Source organism: Mesoplodon mirus (genome assembly GCF_964341445.2).
Source record: "Mesoplodon mirus genome assembly, chromosome: 5".
In the NCBI taxonomy this organism is placed as follows: Eukaryota; Metazoa; Chordata; class Mammalia; order Artiodactyla; family Ziphiidae; genus Mesoplodon; species Mesoplodon mirus.
Genome location: NC_138980.1, coordinates 72,882,909 through 72,904,155, shown reverse-complemented (window position 1 = coordinate 72,904,155; position 21,247 = coordinate 72,882,909). Strand labels below are relative to the sequence as shown.

Below are 21,247 nucleotides of genomic sequence, written 5' to 3'. Positions count from 1 at the left end.
CTTCCTGCTAGACATGGAGGAGGAAGCCTGCAGCCCTAGGAATTGCTGGTGGCCAGCATGGGCCCATCTAGGAAACCAGTCAAAAGGCAGCACAGAAAATGGAAAGAAACGGTGTCCCTGGTGACATCACTGAGTTCCTGGGTTCATCCTCACCTGAACTTACATCTGGACTTTTCTGTTAACTGTACCAGCAGATTTCCTTCATAGTTTAAGCCGGTTTAATTTTCTTCTCTTTTTTTTTTTTTTTTTTTTCGGTCACTTGCAACCCAAAGATTTATAATCCTGACAATGACCTTAAATGTCAAAGCCCCATCTTCCACTTTTCTGAGTTGGAACATTTCTCAGCACAGTTGGAACTACTGTCTTCTTAAGAAAAAACAGCATGAAGCCTCCCAGTTCTTCTAAGACCCCGGCAGGACAATGATGCTGTGGTTCCGCCCTGTGTCAGGGACAAGCCCTGCTCCCACTGTGTGATGAGTGCCTCACATAATCGAGGCTTTGATCTTGGGAAGCCACAGCACCCCCCTGTGCTGCAAGGTGCACAGTCAAGGCTGTCACCAGGCATGGAGACATCCCTTTGTAGGTCCTGCCCCGGTGCCAAGCATGGGGGCGATGACACTATGGTGTAAAGGCAGCTGTGGCTGAACTCAGCTCTTTGCTCCAACAGAAATCAAAGCTCTGGCTCCTCACCTGTCTTCCCTGGGCATCCAACGTTACACCACCAGGGACAAAAAGCCCTATTATCAGCTTTAGAAATGTTCATCCATCTGTCTCCCCTTTCTGCTGTTTGGGCTGAATGCAAACATACAACAGGCATGAGTCGGACCAAGATGCACCCACCCTGCTCACGGAAGTGTCAATGAATGTGGGAACTCTGAACAACTCCCCCAGAGGATTTTAAAGATTCCACTTGGGTTTCCATGGTAATTTTACAGAGCCAGCCCTCAATAAGTGTTTGTTAAATTGAATTTATTGAAGACTAAAGGGAATTGGATATTCCCATACCTGGACTGCAACACCACAGAAAATTCCCTGGCCTGGCAAAGGGACAAGCTGGGAATTGGAGGCTTTTATCAGCAGTGGGGTCAAGGCTGTTTGGTCAGCTCTGGGCTTCCTCCTCATCTGTACCAAGAAAACAGCGTTCTGTAAGAAACCACCGTGATTTACGTAAGAACTGAAACTCAGTTCTAAAAAGAGACACTTCTGGCCCATTCTGCCATGACCAGAAAGATTTCTAGAGTGAGAGTATTTGCTCCTCGGCACAGGCAAAGCCCTTTCAGTGGAAATACTCTGAAGGCCCTCTGTGGATCTAACTTCCCTTCCAAATGGATGATCCTCAAGCTTTGGCTTTATCGAAAAATGTTTTACACCCAGATTAGAATTTAACAAGCAAAATTGCTGAATAAGAGCAAAAACTGAGAAGTCACCAGCCCCAACAGGGAATCAATAGAACACAAGTCAATAAGCACATAAGGAGACAAGCCATGGAGGCTCTTGAGGGACGTGGGGAAGTGGTTAACATGTTTTAATCCAGGTATCATATATACATAGATTAATGCTCCTTTAGCCAGAGACTCAAACAAATATAAATGCCCCCTCTGCCAGGCCAGGCCTGTGGCAGCCGGGCTGCATTGCAGATAAGCCACATCCCTGGCAGAAATGTGGAATTGAACATCGATTCCAAGGTGCCCTGCCCTTTGACCCCTCAGGCTAATTAGACTCAACCACAGAAACCTTGCTCAGGGCCAAAGCTGCCTGGCGGATTCATCTACAAACCAACTCCCATTCCATCTGCGAAAACTGCCACCCGTCAGATCTGTTAAAACTACCAACTGTCATTTTGTCAATAGGTATGGCCCATTTCTGAGGTCAGATCGATTCCAGGACAAAGTTTTGAGTGACAACATTACCCTTGGAGGGGTTCCAGGAGGTTTTGCTTTTGCATCCCCCTCACGTTAATGACAAACAAGCTCCCCATGATGGATATACCTGCAATGAATATTGAAGGGACAGTTAATGATTTCAAGGCACCACTATACAGGCCTCATATTTCAAATTTAAAACTCTCCTTTCAAAGTAGGATTAGTTTTCAAAGCCTAGGAATGAATGCTAATATATTAGGCAAAGCAAGTTTTTTTAACACCTCAAAAAATAAAGCAAAGAAAATTAATATTAAGGAGTCCACTCAGTTGAGACAACCCCATTATCCTTTAGACACTCACGATGATGCTCTGTACTAGAGGCCTGTCTTGTCACTCCTTGTTTCAAAGGATTTGAGATCTACAAATCATTGATCCAAACTCTAAAATATATATAACTTTCTGAAGAGCATATCTGTTAGCAGGCAGGCCTTACGCATGTGTGTGAGTCCCATTCTCTCTCTCTTTTTAGTCCACTGGAGATTATAAATGTAAGTTCATGGACCTACATGGCTCCATCCTTTCAGACAGACATATGCAGACAGCTATTCATATATTTCTTCTAAAGGAAAATTAGAAACTTACAAGGCAAAAAAAAAAAAAGCTTAATATCTAAATCATAAAATCAATTTAGCTCCTGAATCTGGGGAAATTGCTTTCCAAATATAGTGACTTTCTCCCCACCAGGCAGAAAAGAAGTCATTTCTGGCCCAAAAAATCAGACAAACTGCTAGTGATAACTAAACAAAACACTAATTCCAAGCTAAATGAATAAGAACAAGCATAAAGGAAAGCTGGTATTGTAAAAAAGTCATCAACAGTAGGCAAAGAGATGTGTTCCTTTTTCACCAAGAAAGAAAAAGGAAACCAAATAGACATCTAGGTAGCAAAATGACAAAACAACACATTGAAAATAATGATGGCATGAAGTAAGTCAGAAAGAGAAAAACAAATATCATATATTAACGCATATATGTGGAACCTAGAAAAATGGTACAGATGAACCGATTTGCAGGGCAGAAACAGACACAGATGTAGAGAACAAACATATGGACACCAAGGGGGGAAAGTGGCGGGGGCGGGGGTGTGTGTGTGTGATGAATTGGGAGATTGGGATTGACATGTATACACTAATATATATAAAATGGATAACTAATAAGAACCTGCTGTATAAAAAAATAAATAAAATTCTAAAAAATTTTTAAAAAATGATAACGACAGCAACAATATTAATTCCGACACTTAACAATTAATCTTCAGACCAGAATCACACACGCACACACACACACACACACACACACACACACACAGCAGTCTGAATCTATATCATAAAATATCATGTCAAGGAAGTGCTTGAATTATTGACAATCAGTGTCTTTCACAAGGAGTCTGTGGGATGGACAGTATTATTGTCTACTGACAGCTTGAAGACAGAATTTCTTCATTCATTCAACAAATGTTGATTGAGCACGCCAGGCCCTATGCTAAACCTTGGGGACCCAGCAGTAAACAAAACAAGCACAAATCACAGCTTTCCAGTATGCTATAGTCTAGTGGAGAGACACAGGCAAAAAGCAAAACAAGTCAAAATAAAGAATGTGCTATATAACGTGATGGTTAAAAAACAAAAAGAAAAGAATGGTGGCAGATCAATGCCAACAGCTAAACTGCCTCAGCCAGCGAGGAGAATAAGGAGCAGAAGAAAAATACCTCAGCTCCAGGTTTCCTGAGGGGCCTGGAGGAAATGCTCCATCAACTCCTCCTGGCCACTACGGGTGCTGTGAGGATAGATAAGAAGCTTCTCTTTGACCATAAAGCACATAGCTGAGAGCCCATGGCTGTGCCTTGCTATGCCCTACCTGTTGTTTCTATTGCCTAACGTGGACCTTTTCTCACAGGTCTCCTTTGGGACTAGGGCCTCCTGCCATCTGCAGCAGTGGGGGCAGAGAAAGCAGGACCTAGAACTCAGGGGCATAGGGATAGACCAATACACTAAATTTGCCACCCACATTATTCTATAAACACATAAAGTTTTCCCTTGCCAACTTTCTCTAGCTAGCTTCGTCAGGCCCATGGAAGCTAAAGGATTACCCCCAGAGAACACAAACCCAACGATTCTACCAGAGCTGTGGCACCCGGTAATTTAGCGACCCTTTATTGCAATGCTGATCAATCCTGATCGCAAATCCCACAACACAAAGCAACCACTGTTAGTAACAACCTCTTGTTTGTGCAGAGACTTCTGGGTCTCCCAGAATTATGCTTACAGTAAATTGCCTCTACCCACCCACCCCAGCCAGATGTATGAGTCCAACATGAGACTCTCAAGCTCTATTATCACCAATTAAAAAACAGGGTAAGAGAGAATGTAAACCAAGATAGATTATGTAATCAGGCTCTAATAAGATCTAAGCAATTAGAGAATGAATCTGGGTTCATTTTCTTTTGGTTTTGTTTAGCACCTAAAGAGCTGCTGGGAAATTTCTGTGTGTCCTTGACTGTCTCCTCCCCCTTCCTCCAGACCTCAGACCTTGTCTGGGGCCTGGGGGAAGCCGGGAATGTGGCTGGTAGTGGACTAAAGCCAAAGAATGGCTTTAGACAGACTGTTCGGTGGGTAACAAGTAGGGAGTCCCAAGGGCAGTTAAATGATTGAGCTACTCAGTTTTGAGTCTCTAAACCCTGCCTTCAATGAACTCTTCCCTGCCCCTGCAGAATCTCTTGGAGGAATTTATGCATAGAAGACAAAAGGAAGTTTCTAAATAGCTAACTGGGGATTTGCATCCCCTCCCCATGAACCACTCAGATTGTTGAACAGACTGGCCAGGTGGAAAGGGCCTTTTCTCTGGGCTGAAGGCAACAGAGTCAGCCAAAGTAGTTTCTCCTTAAATACAGACAGGCCCAATGTCATGACCCAGCCAGGCCTTCTGAAGGGCGGGCAGCAGCCCCAGGCCCTGCCTACCTGGCCATGTTGTGGGGGAAGCAGAAGGAAGCAGGGAGAGAGTTGAGACTATGGGTGAGAGGTTTTCAAAGTCAGAGGTGGAGATGCAAACTTGGAGGCCACAGTTGCGAGCAGATGCATGAGAGGGAACAGGCCCCGAGGCTTTGTGAAGATAGCACAATGGGTGTCAGGGCTGGGCCTCGGGGCAGGAGGAGATGGCTGCCAGAGGTGGAGGAACCACTTCAGGAGTACATTGCTTGTGAGCCGAAGTGGGTCAGGGGAACTGATCTTGATCAGTCAGCACTGCCTGGCACAGGCCTTCAGCTGGGCTCCAGGCCCCTCAAGGAATGCAATGATGCTTGAACTTCAGAGGAACCAGGGTGTGGGCAACATTCGGGGCAGGGACAAATGAGAAGCCGGAAGGCACGGAGTTAAGGTGTAAGTGCTCTTTCCTAGAGGGATTCACAAGGTGTGGACTTCTGAGTGACCAGGCCCTGCTCTGAGACCAGCCTGAGGGTTCCTAGCCAGTGCTACAAATAGCCTCTTCTTTTCTATGAATGAGAAAATGTGCCCCCAGGGGTAAACACAGCCCTAAGGGCACACAGGTGCAGCCCCCATATGCTGCCTCAGCTGAGCACCTTTGAGCAGTGCACAACCTGCTCAAGCAGCCAACTGTTAAGTGAAATACCAGCCACAGGCTGAAAGCAAGGGGCCAAGGCCCACCCACACGACACTGACCCTTAATAACGTGTTCACATCTTGCCCTTCCCAAAGTCTCCCATCCCATCTCCCGCAGAAGGATAAAGCAGGGGCCACTAGCCTATTTAGCTGATAAGGGGACAGAGCTGGGAACCATCCTTACAGGGTATATCTGACAGAGCAGCTCTTCCCTCCCACAATCCCTGCCACCCTTCCCAGCCCTGCTGCAAGGTGCAAATATCAAAAATAAAAGCATCACATCATCACTAAATCACCCTGAGCCTTAGAAAGCACTTGAGTAGGGTTTAGGGTAGAAATACTTAAGCCTGGTATTATAACAGCTCAAGAGATATGGTGAAAATCTCATAACAAAGTTTATTTAATCCACCTCCTTCTTAAGTTAAATGTGTTCTGCAGAGGGGAACAAGTCACAGAATCCTCTTCTCTCCGGGGGTTCCCAAACCAGATCTGCGGGGATTCACTCCACCATGGGGTGAGCTGACTAAAGATTATCGGGAGGTGTGGGAGGAGGACTTGCGGGCTGGGGTTGGAGATAGACTCCTATTTTGAGCCGACAAGCAAGTTGAAGCTTGGAGCATTTTTCACAAAGTGGTGCCAGGAAGGGAAGTACCAGGAAGACACAGGACCCAGAGGGACCCTGAGAAATCCTCCTTTCTGGTAGTTGTCTGGCCTACTAGTTATCTAAAAAATCTAGGGCGTGAGCTTACTCCCCCAATTAATTACTCATAAAAGCCTAAAGCAGCAGGAATTAAAGCAAAATGTTGGTGGAAGGTGTTTCTTGGCGAACCATTGCATCATTTCTGTGCCTATCTCTCGCTGCTCCAATCTCTGAGGATGTCTGTGGTTTCATGAAGTAAAAGGAGATTTTCGAACTCTGGCCTCCCCTCCCTCCCATCACAGCCCAGACCTCCTATGTGTAGCCCCAGAAGGGACAAGGGGCTGCGCACAAGCAGAAGCGTCAGGGCAGGTGAGGGCGGCCGTGCCCCTCTGAAGCCAGTCACGGCCCCTGAGAGGGGAGAAGCACAAAATGGAAGGAGTCTCTAAAATGGCAGCAAGGACCCCCACCTCTGGGAGCATCTGAGGAGCCTGGCCTTCTCCCCATCCCAGGCTCCTAGCAGGCCAATTGGCCTTTGTGATTCTTCTGCTAAAACACCCCCAAGGCGTTGGGCCCAGTGCCTGGCACACAGAGTATCTCAATAATGGTGGTCTTGTTGTGAGTCCTAGTCTCTGGGACCCCTACCTCCACAGCCACAGGGCTGAGGCAGGAGGCACATCTTGCCCCTGCTTGCATGCATGACCGTGGACCTACGTATTTCAGCCAAGGTCAAAAGAGCACAGCCCTGAGAACTCATCTACAGTCCCTTCCCTACCCACAGAGTGGCCCCCTCCACTCAGGTCCCTGCCGACCACTCTTCACTTTCACTGTAACTGTTTCGATGTCTTCACCCTCCCTGTCCCCCCAATTCCCCATTTACCAAAGCTCTTCCCATCCTTCACCACCTACGTGCACCCCACCTCTACACGAAGCTTCTGCAGACCCAGCTTCCCCCAGGCTTCAGGGATCTCCCTCCCTCAGAGCTCCTACTGCCAGTTATGTTTGTCCAGGGGTCCTCACCCAAAAGCTCTCTCCCTCTGACTCCAAGAAGGCCCCAGGATGCAGGACTCAGGCTCGGTTTCTCTCTGACACTTCTCAAGGCCCTTCAGGCTAAGGACACTCTGGAAGAATTTCCTCTCACAGAAGGCAGCACACGTTCATCAGTCAATGCACAGTGTATTTCAAAACCATTTGTCATTCTAGTGGCCTAGTTATCAACTTCCCATCTTGTAAATATATCCCTCTGGGAGTAAGAATGGCTTCTTGTTATCTAAGGAAATTGTGAAATAGTAGCGTTCAGTGGAACAGTTGTCAAATCTGGCTTTGGAGTGCCCCATATCATAGGAATTAAATGTTTTCTTCATCTCACCATATTGAATAGCTGAGATTGCCACGGCCGGTCATTAGAGAGACAGATGCTTCCACGTTCTGTGGGGTGGCTGCCGCGAGAGGGGCGGACTCCGGTGGCAGATGGAAGGGGAGGGACCAAGGATAATCATCAGCAAACTGGAATTATTGACTGTCTGAGAGGAGTCGGGCAAAATAGACTGCACCTAGAACAAATCGTCCTGTTACAAAATGCTTTGGGAAGATGCAACAGCCATTTCTTCTTTCTCTGCCCAAAACTACCTGTGAGAGGGGTACAGACCAACTGTTTCTGCGGAAAGCTGTTTGGAGTCACCGGTGGGGTTTGGAATCTTTATCTCACAAAGTCTGATACGTCAGTTGCTAATGGAGCCAAACAAAGAAAGATCCACTGGCAGGTCAGCCACGCCAGCCATGCTCCACATCTCTGCCACTGACAGAGGCTGGGGCTCCGGGTGGCAAAAGCTGAGGAACACTGGTGGTTGTCCTGCACATCCCACCCTCCCAGGTACACCCCTGAGACTGGCCACCTGAGATGCTAAGCCAAGGAGAAGCCCACATTGGCCCCAGAGAGGACCACAAGGAAGGCAGACTGGCAGAGCCGCCCTGGGGCTTGTGTTTGCCCGACTTGCTAAGAATATTCCATCAGAACAGGGTCTTTGGATGTGGGGCCTCGTTGGGGTGGAATGTTAGAAACAGAAGGAGTATCTCCAGCTTCAAAGAGCAAAGTCATCATCTATGGTTAACCCCTGGCCAGACTCCTGGGAGCACAGGAGGGCAGTGAAGGAAAGAACTCCCTGGCCAGTTTCCCCAGTAACCTCCCAGCCACACTCCTCCTCTCCTCACAGACTTTCTTTCCCAGCATCAGTAGAAAATATCTGAGATGCAGAGTGTGGAAAGTCCTCTTCCCTTGTACAGGTAATTATGACTATTTGTCACGGCGCAGGGGTGGTGGGGGACAGAGGGGTTTGAGGGCCAGTGCTGCCAGCACTGATCCCTCAGAATTCCACCCCAGCCTGCTACCAGCCACTCAGCCTCTAATTAGGTCAAGTGTAGCATTATTTTTCTCATGCTCTGAGCCCCCCACTTCCTTTGTCCGAATGTGGGCTTTCAAGAAAGAAGAGGGGAAACAATAAGACCTCTTTTGAATTCTCATACTATTATAATTCTAACTGTGATGGTCATTATGAAATAACCCCTTTAAAGGAAAACTGCACCACAATGAACCAGCATTCTTTATATAATCAGAAAAAGTAAATATGTTATCATAATACAAAGGAAAAAACCTTCTTTGCAGTTGTTGCAGGACCTGAAATACCTCAGTGCCTTATTCATGATGGAGGCCAAAAGTGATACGTTTGTTCCGAGTTCCAAACTGAAGAGGCAGCCCTCCTCTCTGCTCCCTGCTCAGTGTCCCACGGATAGGGCCAGAGGTCTGGAGGTCCCACACGGCTCCTTCTAATGGGGAAACTAGACCCTGCCAAGAGCCCGAAGGACCCAGGTGAGATATGTGGCACCTGGCAGACATGGTCACTTCTAGCAGTGATTTAACAGTCCCCATCACTGGGGCATTTTCTCCCAACTTCTCTGAAATAAAGGAAATTGGGATCCAGGAGTCCCCTCTCAGACAACTCACACTGCCTGTCTCCCCTATCCAGCTGTGCCACCCAATAACTATTTGACTCTGGGCTTATCCCTTCTCTCCTTGGGGCTTTGGTTTCCACATTTGTAGTGTGTTTATATGTATGCGTGTGTGTGTGTGTGTGTGTGTAATGATGGGGAGGGTCTGGACCAGACATTCTATGACCATAACCAACCAACCCTCACCCAAATAGCATCAGACTGTAAGTGCTGTCTGCTGAGCACACAAATACAGTGAAATACAGTGTAACCCAGTGGTTTTAACTGTGGTCTTTGGATTCAGACAAACCAGGGTTCAAATCCCAATTTTGCCCCTTAACTTCTCTAAGGTGCTGTTTGCACACCTGTGAAATGGGATAAGAAAGGAGAATTTGATAAGATAATGTCTGTAAAGTGTTAGCACAGGGACAGCACAGCATGAATGCTCTGCAGGGAGCTGTCACGGAGCTGAGAGGGAAATCCTGCCACTTGCTTGCACCACTCCTGAGGATATCCCATCCTCAACGGGTGCCACCAACAGAGGAGATGATTTATATACAGGACACAGAGTAATCAGAAACAGAATAATTACCTTCACAATTCAATCACTCAGTCCTGGATAGAGAGCAAACCAGAACCATCTCACAGAGGCTACTCATAAATTTATAATAAATTAGTGAAGAAATAAATATAAACTATCAATCTTTTATCCTAGTCGTAATGAATTTTATTAGAAGGAATAATCTCCTCAAAACAGCACAGCTAATGGTTAAAATTTCACACGGTACAGTTTGTTAGAATTTTACATATACATATCAAATTGCCTTGGTAAAATTTAGGTCTGCAAATATTTGTCCAGGAAAATTGGATTTGACAGAAGCAATGGTCACAATAGGAAATTCATAATGTCAGAAGTTATAATGGATACACTTTGATAAATGTATTAAATTCTTCCTGTAAAATTTACACAAAATTAAATTATTTGAAAATAACTGTAGTAAAATTAAAAGTATTGGAAATGAGATTACTAGACAGGCTAGGAAACTGATCAAGGCATTAAATTGGCTTAATGGAACTCACTTCAGAGAATTCATCACATCTGCATTCATAAACACACCATCAAAACATCCATGTGATCAGCCAGGTCCCCACTCCAGGGACACAATGCCCAGTGCCCACTAGAGGGCAGTATCCTGAACCCAGTGGCACTCCCACACGTGTGGAGACAGCCCCGTTGATTCTGCTCTTCAGAGACAGCCATGACTGGACACCATCCACTTTTCCATCCCGAGTTCCTCCCACCTTCCCCTCACCCTCCAGTCAAACTAGGTGACTTCTCCAGTCTGAGTTCCTTCACTTACATCATCCTCCCTTCATGGCAGGTATTCCCATGCCCCACATCCTACCTTTCCTTCAAGACCCAGGTCCAGCTCCTCAAGATTGCCTTCCAGATAGTTTTCATACCACTGCAACCCATACCTTGCCCCTCCTCATACATCTGTGCCAAAGTCACCAATGACCTCTATATTGCCAAATCCAACAGGAACTCTCAGATTGCCTTCTCTGCCCACCACTCTCTCTTTCTGGTAACCATTTCTTCCCAAGTTTCCATGGCTTCCTGCACAATGCAGCTCCTTTGGGTCAAGGGAAATTCCTTGAAGGGATGCAGCTGTGATCCATTATCCACCTATACCCAGGCCACCTGGAGGAATGAGGGCCTCAGTCCTGACAGAGGGAGCTGGGCAGTGTCCGCCACGTGCCTCAAACTCAGAAGATCTAAGACCAAACTCATTTGGTGCTGACCATTCTACTTCCAAATTTTTCCTGATTGTCACTGCCTTAGTTGAAGTTCTCATCACTTCCTAGATTAATGTGCCAGCCTCCTTGGTCTGCTTGACCTATGCCAGTTCATCCTTCACACAGTCACCAGTTAACTAGCTTTTAAAAGACAGATCTGATTATGTCATCACATCTGGGAAGGAAGGAAGGAAGGGAGGGAGGGAGGAAGGGAGGGAGGGAGGGAGGAAGAGAGGGAGGGAGGGAGGGAGGAAAGGAGGAAGGGAGAAATGGAGGGAGGGAGGGAGGAAAGGAGGAAGGAATGGAGGAAGGGTGGAAGGGAGGGAGGGAGGAAGGAAAGGAGGGAGGGAGGGAGAGAGGGAGGGAGAGGGATGAAGTTAGAAGACCCTATAATGTCTTGGATCACCTTCTAATTCCTTAAAGTATGTGGTTGGGGGCAGAGGGGGTTCAAGTGGAATGTCATTCCTCAAGCGGCCGGCTCTTGAGTCATAACCCCAAATAGTTCTCTTTGCTTTATCCACACTCCCCCATAGATAAGACTTAATGCATTCAACATTACTTCCAGGTGTGTATATAATTGGTAAAGTAGGAATGCTAGTAGAAGTCATAAGCTAATAAGGTTTTAAGCTCATGCCACCAATGAGAAGGAAAAATATGGGCAATCACCCATCATGAACAGAGCAGAGCTTATTAGCCACCTCTCCTTGAGAGACTACATTATTCCACATCTGCAGCAGGATGAGGCAAGATGCAGACAAGAGCAGGACAGCACACCTAGGTGGTGTGACCTGAGAGAACATGCCAAGGACTGTGGCTCTTAATCCGAGTGAGAGGGAAGCCACTGGAGGGGTCTGAGCTGAGGAGGGACCTGATTCAACACACATATTAATAGGTAGGTTCACTCCAGCTGCTGAGTTAGAAAGAGATCACGGGGTAATAAGTGAATAGTCCCTTTTTGTCAGGTTGACAAAAAACCCAGTGTGATAAACGAACTCTCAGTTCATCCAGTTTAAGAGTATCCTTTCTCCTAGCTCTGGGCCACCGTGGGAGAGGGGTTGCCAGGGCCTTCTCTGCACCCTACCTCCTCTTCGCCTCCCCCCACATGGAGCATCTGGCCCTCCGGGATGGAGGTCAGGGCAGGGGAGTGTTGGTTAGAGGCCAAATATGTAGGGTTGTGATATGTCAGTGGTGCTGTCTGGATGAAGCAAGCCCTAAATGCTCAGTCTTTCTCTGTGGGCACTGGGGCAGGGTTGGTTCTCCTTTTCAGAAACACCTGTCTCGTCACGGTGGGTCCTCTGGTAGGGAAAAAGCCTCCTCCTACTGTCCACTTCTGACCACCTGCCGCCGGCCCCTGCCTGCCTCAGCAAGCAGTTTCTGGAAGTCTACTCGTGTGCTGAGGACTCAGCTCACGCCTCCCAGACAATGCTCTCAAGTGGGCTCCTTCTCGGGTTTCCACCCCTGTCTGAATCTCTGCTTTTGATGGGGACCCCATCTGGCTCTTCAGAACCACAGGAATCATGGGAAACAGCGCCAACAAACTCTGGAATCTCTAGCCCCCTCCCCATACAACCCCCTCTTTGACAAGACCTGCACAGATGGTTTAACCTGGCACTGTCCACAAGAAATATAATGTGAGCCTCATGTGTGATTTTAAATTTTCTACTAGCTACATTAAAAAAGTAAGAAGAAACAGATGACATTAAATTTAATAGTGTATTTTATTTAACCCAATATGGCTAAGATATTATCATTTTAATGTGCCATCAATATAAAAATTTACTAATGGGATATTTTACAGGCATTTTATTCATACTAAGTCTCTGGAATCCAGTGTGTACTTTACACTTACAGGGCCTCTCAGTTTGGACTCCCCACATCCAGTGCTCAGTGCTGTGTATGGCCGGTGGCTACCCTACTGGGCAGCGCAGGCCTAACCCCTAGCTTTAGAGTGTGGGACACTTGTGTTCTCCCCCTCTGGGGCCTTTGCTAGACTCAGAGAAAACAGGAAAAGGTGCAGCCAGCATCATGTGAAGCATGTTTGCTGAGCTAACTGAGCCCAGCGGCCCGGTCCTCAGGGAGGGCTTAGAATCTGGGGGTTGAGGGGGAGGGTTGGGTGCCTGAGCCTTTGCTGAGTTGAAGAAACTGTAAATACAGAGCTTGGTGTGTGAGGCAGAGCAGGTCTCAGACAGACACCCAAGGCTCTAGTCGATTCAAAGAAGCATCATTTCCATGATTTTCACATAAATTTGTTGAAGTCAAGAGGTGGTAACTCCACATGTGTACAATATGAAATAAAGCTAACTAATTTGTACAGCATACAGGGGATTTCAAATCCAAGGGCTTGACATCTGAAAGGCAGTCAAACCTCACTGCTATGAAATGAGGGCAGCCTGGAGCTCTGTCAGAGACGGTAAAACAATTCACTAGGGTATTGTACGCACATCCTCTTAACACACAGTTTGGTTAGTCTGAGTCGAGGAAGTCGGGATAGGTAATGCTTCATTTATTTCCTCCTTTGATTATTAGTGAAAACAATAGCAGCAGGTATTTTTGACCTGCTCACCATGTATCAGGTACTGAACCAAACACTTTACTTGGATTATCTGATTTCATCCTGATAACCCACCCACCGAGGCATGTACTATTATTATTCCTATTTTACCAACAGGGCACCAAGATTCAAAGAATTTAACCCAGGTAGGCTGAGAATCAATGTATCGCTGAGTTCATCAACTTTTAGTTACTGTTAAGGTCATCTTATCATCAACAATCAAGTGAAAAGTAAAAAGTATATGCTATATTTGTATATACCACATGTTACTAGACCCTATTGTTAGACTTACTTAACCCAACACAGCTAAGATATTATCATTTCAATGTGTAATCAATATAAAAATTTACTAATGAGATATTTTACATCCTTTTTTTTTAAATACTAAGTCTCCAGAATCCAGTGTGTATTTACACTCACAGGGCCTCTCAGTTTGGACTCACCAGGTCCAGTGCTCAATAGCTCCTTGCAGCTGGTGGCTACCATGTTGGACAGCACAGATCTAACCCCTCACTTTAAAATGTGAAGTAGTTGGCAGATAAGGTTTTATTCTCCACCTTTGCGGCCTTAGCTGAACTCCTCTCCCACGAGGTTGCAGTTAAGTGTCAGCCAGGGCTGCGGTCATCTGAGGGCTTGGCTGGAGCTGGAAGATCCACCTCCAAGGTGGCTCACTTCCACTTGGCAAGTTGGTGCTGCCTGTTGGTAGGAGACCTCAGTTCCTCCCCTGAGGTAGCGGCTTTCACTACTTCTGCTGAAAGAAGTGCTTGAGTGTCCTCACAACATGGTCACTGACTTCCCCTGGAGCAAAACATTTCAGAGAGTAAAAAATGCAATGTCTTTTCTGGTCAGGCCTTGGAAGACACACATCGTCACTTCTGCCACGTTCTATTCTTTAGAAGTGGGTCACTGCATCCAGCCCATGTTCAAGGGGATGAGACGTAGGCTCCACCTTTTGAAAAAAGAGTGACCAAGAATGTGCAGGCATATTTTAAAACCATCACACACTCCAAGAGGAAAATGAGCAAAAGATATAAATAGGAAATTCAGAAAAGACTAATACACATATGAAAAATTTCAAACTTGCTAATAACCAAAGAAATGCAAATTAACCAAGCAGATGCCATCAGACTATCAAGGATTTAACAGAATGACACTATTTAGTGTTGGTGATGGTATTGAAAATGGGCCCATACATAATGTGAGTATAAATTGGTACAACCTTTTCAGAGGAAGGTGGTGATTCAACAGCCCTAAACTTGTGACTCCCTTTGACCAAGCCATTCCATTCTAGGAATTTATCCTAACAAAAAAATCAGAAATGTGCTCAAAGATTAACCTACAAAGCTCTTTATGGTAACAATGTTTATAATGGAGATAACTTGTTCATGGCCTTAAAGTCCAACAGTAGGGTCTAGTAATATGTGGTATATACAAATATAGCACCATGCAATTAGTCAGAGTTTCAAACAATATATAAAACTTACATACCATGGAATCCTATTATTATGATTCCCAAACTGTTCCCCAAGTCACCCCCAGGCACTGCAGCAAACTCATAGGAAGTCATGAGATATTTTTAATTTTTGAGATAAACAGTGATACTCAACATTGTTGGATGCCACATGAACCGCTGGCCTGAACTGGTTCACAGTTTCAACACTAGATCATTCTACATTCTTCTATAGATGGGCTGAGGGATGATTTTTGTGTTCTCCATTATGCCTCTCTGTTTAATAAGCATGGCAGAAAAAATAACATTAAATGCCAGGATGTATTTTGGGTTTTGCTGCTATGGAAGGACTAGACAGACTGAGCACTTTCTCTCCAACTCCCCCTCCATCCCTAGCCCGGCTTCCTGGACCTCTCAGAAACCCTAGGAGGGCAGTAAGAGAGAAGGGCTGTCCTAGCAGACTGCGGGGGACCAGCAGAGGCAGGCAGAGAGAAGCAGGCCGGCCATGGCTACATCTTGAGAACATGCCAAGCCCCCAGAGAGGTTGGACCAAGGACGCCAATAGTCAGCCTTGGCCACGAGCCTCTTCAGTGGTGAATGGAAGCCACAGAGTCACTGGACATCAAACTCCATGGGGTCATTCTGGGGCTCCTATTCTCCCGGTCCCACCAGAATTATGTGGTTCCCAGAAAGAGGCAGAGATTCCACTTTCTAGAATTGCTGACCGGCTGCTGAATTGCTCATCGCCTCCTCTGTCTGGTGAGTTGCAGCTCTCTGCTGCCTTCATGCCATCACACAGGGATATGGGACCCTGGGGCTGCAGCTCCATCTCTGCACATGTATCATGTCTGGAACTTGTCACCCACCCTCGGATGCCCAGACAGGGCAATCTCCTCTTAAGGGAGATGGACAGAAGATCTCTGCCTCTTGCTTTTCCCATGCATTCTGCCTTTTTCCTAAAATCTCATCCTACACCACAGGGTTGAGCTTGTAGAAAATAAAAGCCAACAAGTCACACCGGCGACTTCTGCCTGCAGCCTGGCCATGCAATTCCACCGAGGCAATGAAGCCCCAAGCCTGCTACCTGCTTGAATGGGAAGCAGGAGGGTGGGGGATAGACAAGAAAAATGAATATCTCAAAATATGATTCAGACCACAGGCAATATTTGTTCGGCCATGATGGCTTGATGTGTCAGCAAACCAGAGCCACAGAGAGTGGCATTTCATCCACTGACCTCCAGATTCAAGTCACACCATAAAACAGCAAACAGAGTGGTGGGCTCCAGGCAGAAGGATGTGGGGAAGTGACCTTCAGGCTCAGCATGGAGGAAGCTCCTGGCCCACCAGCTCCATTCCGTTAGAGCTGAGCTATAATTGATCACCACAGCAAATCAATGCAAGTGAGGTCCCTTCCAAAGCCCTGTACAAACTGACTTTGTAATGAAATATGAGCCTGTGAAGTTTCTCATTTTGTACTATTCTGACACTTATTGCAATGTGATTAAAATATAATAAGATCAAATAGAAAATACTCTTTGCTCAATCACCACCAAACCTAACACAGTCAATAGTCCAATTCCATCCAGGAAGAAAAGTCATTTCCAAGACTCCATAAAGAAGCCTACATTTAAATTTCATGTTCTCTGCTGTTACTTTGAAAAATTACATGTTTTAAATATAGGACAAATACAGGGCAGGCCAGTTCTTGTTATAGTAAGCTTTTTTCCAACATTCTCGGTAAATAAAATCTCCAAGCCCTAGCCAGTGAATGGCTACTTCAAGGTTCATTCGATAATACATAATTCCAGTCCAAATAATAATTTGCTCAATTCCTTTGAAGTCTAATTCAAGCCCCATTTTCCCTGAGAAAGCCCAGATACCAACAATTGTTTCCTTCTTCTGGACTTCTGAGAACATACACATCTGCAAAGTACACCCTGGCTGGTAGGTATGTGTGCCTTCTCTTCCCAGCTTGACAGGGCAGCTCCTCAAGGTGAAGGAATGCTATTCTCCTCCTTTAACATTATCTTGTACACATGGATTCTGGGTACCAGCCCAGTGTTAGGCACGCTGCAGGTCCTTGATAGCTATTTCCTGATTGAACGAGCCAGTAATGATGGCATTTAACCCATGGCAGGCTTTCTAGCCATCCATCTCCTGTGCTTCTAATCCACAACACACCAATTGTTTCTAGTGAAGACATTATGTTATCCTCTGAGACCTCGACACATACGATCATTTTACACATTGTCAGCTGCATCTATTAATTTTCTTACTGTCAGAGACAGTTAAGGGAGCCTTCGTGGAAACATCTGAGGATTTGTAAAACGGAAGCTTGTTTGTTTGGCTTCCCTTGACATATGGGCTTAGGAGCTGTACAATTTTAAGTAACACAGTGAGCTCTAAGACTTATGAATAATTGACTCTGGCAGGTAAGAACACAACTGAGAAGAGATCATTTTCTCAATTCACTAGTGTTTTCCTACTCACAGACCATTTGAAGAACAAACCTCAATTCTCAGGTTGGACTCTTCTAGATCTGGACCATCTCTAACCACCAACAAACCAACCACAAGCTAGACAAGCCTCTAGACCTAAGTGTCCCAACAATGCAAAGAGGGCCTCTCCATGCTTATAAAGGGATCTGAGATGATCTGGTCAAAGAGGTGCCAGTACAGATCAGCTTCCAACGTTCCAACCTCCGATACAAAGCCTTGGTGTCTAAGGTGAACATTAGCCCCAGATGTTCATTTCCACCTGATTTGGGCTCTAGCCTCAGGACATTAAAAAAAAAAAAAAAAAAAAACAGCCAAATCATTAACTTCTAGGATTGAGAGAACCTGAGAAACCAACAGGTCCTACATGTCAGTTAGAAAGCACTCAATGTAAGAATCAGAAAAGCCAACTGAATCACTTTGCTGCAATTCACACCTGAAACTAACACAACATTGTAAATCAACTATACTTCAATAAAAAAGAATCAGAAAAGCCAACTCAAATTGACTTGAATGATAAAGGAGATTTATGGACTCATACCTCCAGAAAGTCCAGCTCCATTTCTTTGTGATCCTCTCTACTCAGCTGCCCTCCATGTGTTAATTTTGTCTTTAGATCCTCTTCCGTCATGGTCACAAAAGGGCTGCCAATAGAAACCAGGACTCTGTGCTTGACTTTTCACATCCAGAGGGGAAAAGAGTGACATTTCTCAGACCACTGAACTAAAGCCCTAAGCTTTGTTCTGATTGGACCATCTCTCCATCTATCCCTCCAGCAAGGTGGGAGTGGGATTCCTCTGACTGACTTGGACAATTAGGGCCACTCAAACCATGAGGCTGCTAGATCAGGGAGAGCCTGGGTAGATGCCAACAAGGCAACTACAACATCCATTTCCTCTGCTTTTGAGCAGGATGGCACTAAATCTCCAATCCAACAGGGCTTTACCCCATTCATGACAGTTTTGCCCTCTCCCTTGGAAATGGCCTTCGGGTCCAGGAAGACTATTTTCTGTGTCTGTCAGTCTAAACCAAACTTCAGGAGTGCTGGAAATGCTGAGAATTGCTCATCTCCCCTCCAGGATTCTGAATCAGGAAATCCCCAGCTACTTTGGACACAAATCCCTCTATTAACTGGAACACGGCCCCACCCCCATAACTCTGAGATGGGCCACTGGCCATGCTTTCCCGCAAGATGAGCCAACACCTGCTCTGCCACTGGGAGTGGGCTAAACCTGTCTTGCTCAGCTCAGCATCTTGGAATTAATTAAGTGGCTCTAATAACTGACTCTTATTCTCTAAAAAGGGCCAGATCATTAGCTTAGGGCTTGTATGGAGTACTAGCTCCTCCTTCTTCGGCTTTCCAGACAAATGACTATCCTCACACACTCACCTGACTAGCCTATGAGTCTCCCATGGCAGTGCCACATCCCCTCTGAGCCCCCTCCATGCATTCCCAGGTTCCGGCCAACTTTGACCCCATGCATTTCCCAGGAGCCCTTGCTCACCAGGAGCATCTGTTTGACCAGCGGACTACAGGGTACGAGCACACTGACCCAGACCCCAGACAGGAGGACACCTGTCCAGCACATTCAGCTGGGTCCCTGTTTCCCCAAGGGCCTTCTATACTTTGTAGTTTGTAAGACTCAGTCACCAATCCTCACCACCTCCCCCAACTAACCCTGGGAAGAATAAAAACAAACACTGCAAACCCTTCTACAGAAAGAGAGAGACTGAAATCGAGAGGGGGAAGCAGGGGAGCCAAGGTGTGCCAGGAGCCAGAGTCAGGCCCAGACACTAGACCCTCTGACCCTCGGTCCAGTGTCTTGTCCCTTCAGGGAACTGGCTCCTTCAGCACCCACAGCAGCCCCCGGCAGTACTTCTGCAACAGAACGTGGCAGCAGCCTGGCCCATGTTCTGCTCCCCAGAGCCAGAGCCGGAGCCAGCTGCTTCCTGCTACAGTCACCTCAGAAGCACTTTGCTCTACATCCCCTGCCCACCAGCATCCAGGGCTGGCCAGAGCCCAGACCCTCCCCAGGCTCAGAGGTAACTGCTCAGAGAGAGTGCCTCAGAAAATCCGATTTGTCTTGCCTCTTGCAGTCTTTGCTTTGGTTGTTGCTTTGAGATTTCTTTTGCAGCGATTTGGGTCTTTGATTCACAAGTTGTGTGCCCAACTCCCACTCCAGTCTCCCTGAGAAAACAAATAGCCTCTTTCCTTTAGGAGGATGAAGGGCAGAGTGCTCTGGGGTCAGAGCAGCCCAGGTTCAAGTCCCGGTGTGGCCATTTTATTCATCCACTTATCGAGTCATTCAACCCATACATATACAATGAGCACCAACTGTGCACCAGGCACCGCTCCAGGAGCGGGACCCAGCAGAGAACAAACCAAAGGATCCGACTTCATGGAGCACCTCAACTCCTGAGACAATGACATGGGTGAGGATTTCGGGATCCCAGACCCTTTTCAAATCCAAAGAAAGCCCTAGATTTTCTCCCCAAAAGGATGCATAGAAGCAGGGGCACATAAAATTGCATGCCTTTTCAGAGGGCTGGAAGCCCACAGGTAGACAGCTTGGGGTCTGAGAACAGAACACCAGGTTGGGAAGCTCTGAGCAAAGAGAAAGCTGATACAAGGCCCTCTTCAGTGGGTAGCACTCTCTGAGGGGTCTGTTCAAATACCACCGTGATCTGTTGAATTCCTTCTATGGATCATAATCACATTCGACCTAAATCCTCAGATCTTGACTTTCCTGCATTCCAAAGACAGGTTCTTACAGGTGAGCTTCTTAAGATAAAAGAGTAGGAGAAATCCACATTCTGGAATATGAACTTACTGCCCTATGGGATTTAGGGTAGAACATCCACATCAGACTTGTAAATGATCTTCTCCTCACTTACTTGGGGTAACTTTTCTCTCCAGGTGAGCATGAATATGCCGGAGAGTGCTTTATGCATTCCCTATGCTCCCGAAAAGTTATACCTGAATCAAAATCTTGCAAAGAAGGCCACTTAAAATGCACTAAGGGAGCTCACTACTTTATAAAAGCTGGCAGTGAATTCTGCAAACCAAGGGAAACTTGGGAATATGCAAATTATTCCTCCTCTTCATTACAGTGGATTTCTGTAGAATGGGTAACTGTGAGGGAAGAATGCCAGTAGGGAAGGGTGGACAGTTTAAGGCATAAGGTTTCTATTTATCATGTATCTGTACCTCCAAGAAGGGTTTTTTATAGAAAATGTTACTTTCTTATTATCTATTGCAAAGACCAAATTAACCAGTGCATGACTGACTCCTTCGAGGTGAAGAGGGCAAGAATGCCAAGGGATCTAATTCATCACAGAGGCAACCACCATGGTGAACAGTGCAGGGCAGGGCTCTGACACTCAGGAAACTCTTGAATCCAAAACAGAGCTGGGTTGCAGCCAGTAAGCGGACATCTCTTTGGGCATTGACTGGCTGTGACCTCAGGCTGACATCGGGGCCTGGGCTACTGCAGAGCCCTGGGGACCAGTAATGGAAGAGACTGTGCACAAGAGAGGCATAAAGGCTATCCGTGATTCCTGGGAAGGCCCCTGACAGTCAGGAAGGGAGGTGAGTTGGACAAAGCCAGAGGCAGAGTACAGTGGTGAGAGGCAACAAAAACAAGAGAAGGGCACATAGCAAATGCGGCAGGGAAAAGGTAGAGAATGGAGGCCAGGCAGGAGGTTAATATGGAGTCGGTTTCCAAAGTAAAAGCAGAGATAAGATGATGCCATTACCCAAAAAACTCAAGCAGGGAGAGCGGCCATTTAGGAAGAAA

The 21,247-nt window shown here is 46.3% G+C and overlaps 1 protein-coding gene across 5 annotated transcripts in view; it reads right to left on the bottom strand.

Moving 5' to 3' along the window:
* Nucleotides 1–21,247, bottom strand: part of FSTL4 (follistatin like 4) — a 728,090-nt gene that overhangs the window by 570,048 nt on the left and 136,795 nt on the right. The window contains exon 4 of one of the 5 annotated variants that reach the window (XM_082624020.1): nt 17,992–18,094. The exons of the other annotated variants lie outside the window; for them this stretch is intronic. The gene's annotated coding sequence lies outside the window, so the exon portion shown is untranslated. The remainder of the gene's footprint in view (nt 1–17,991; nt 18,095–21,247) is intronic. 5 annotated transcript variants of the gene reach the window in all.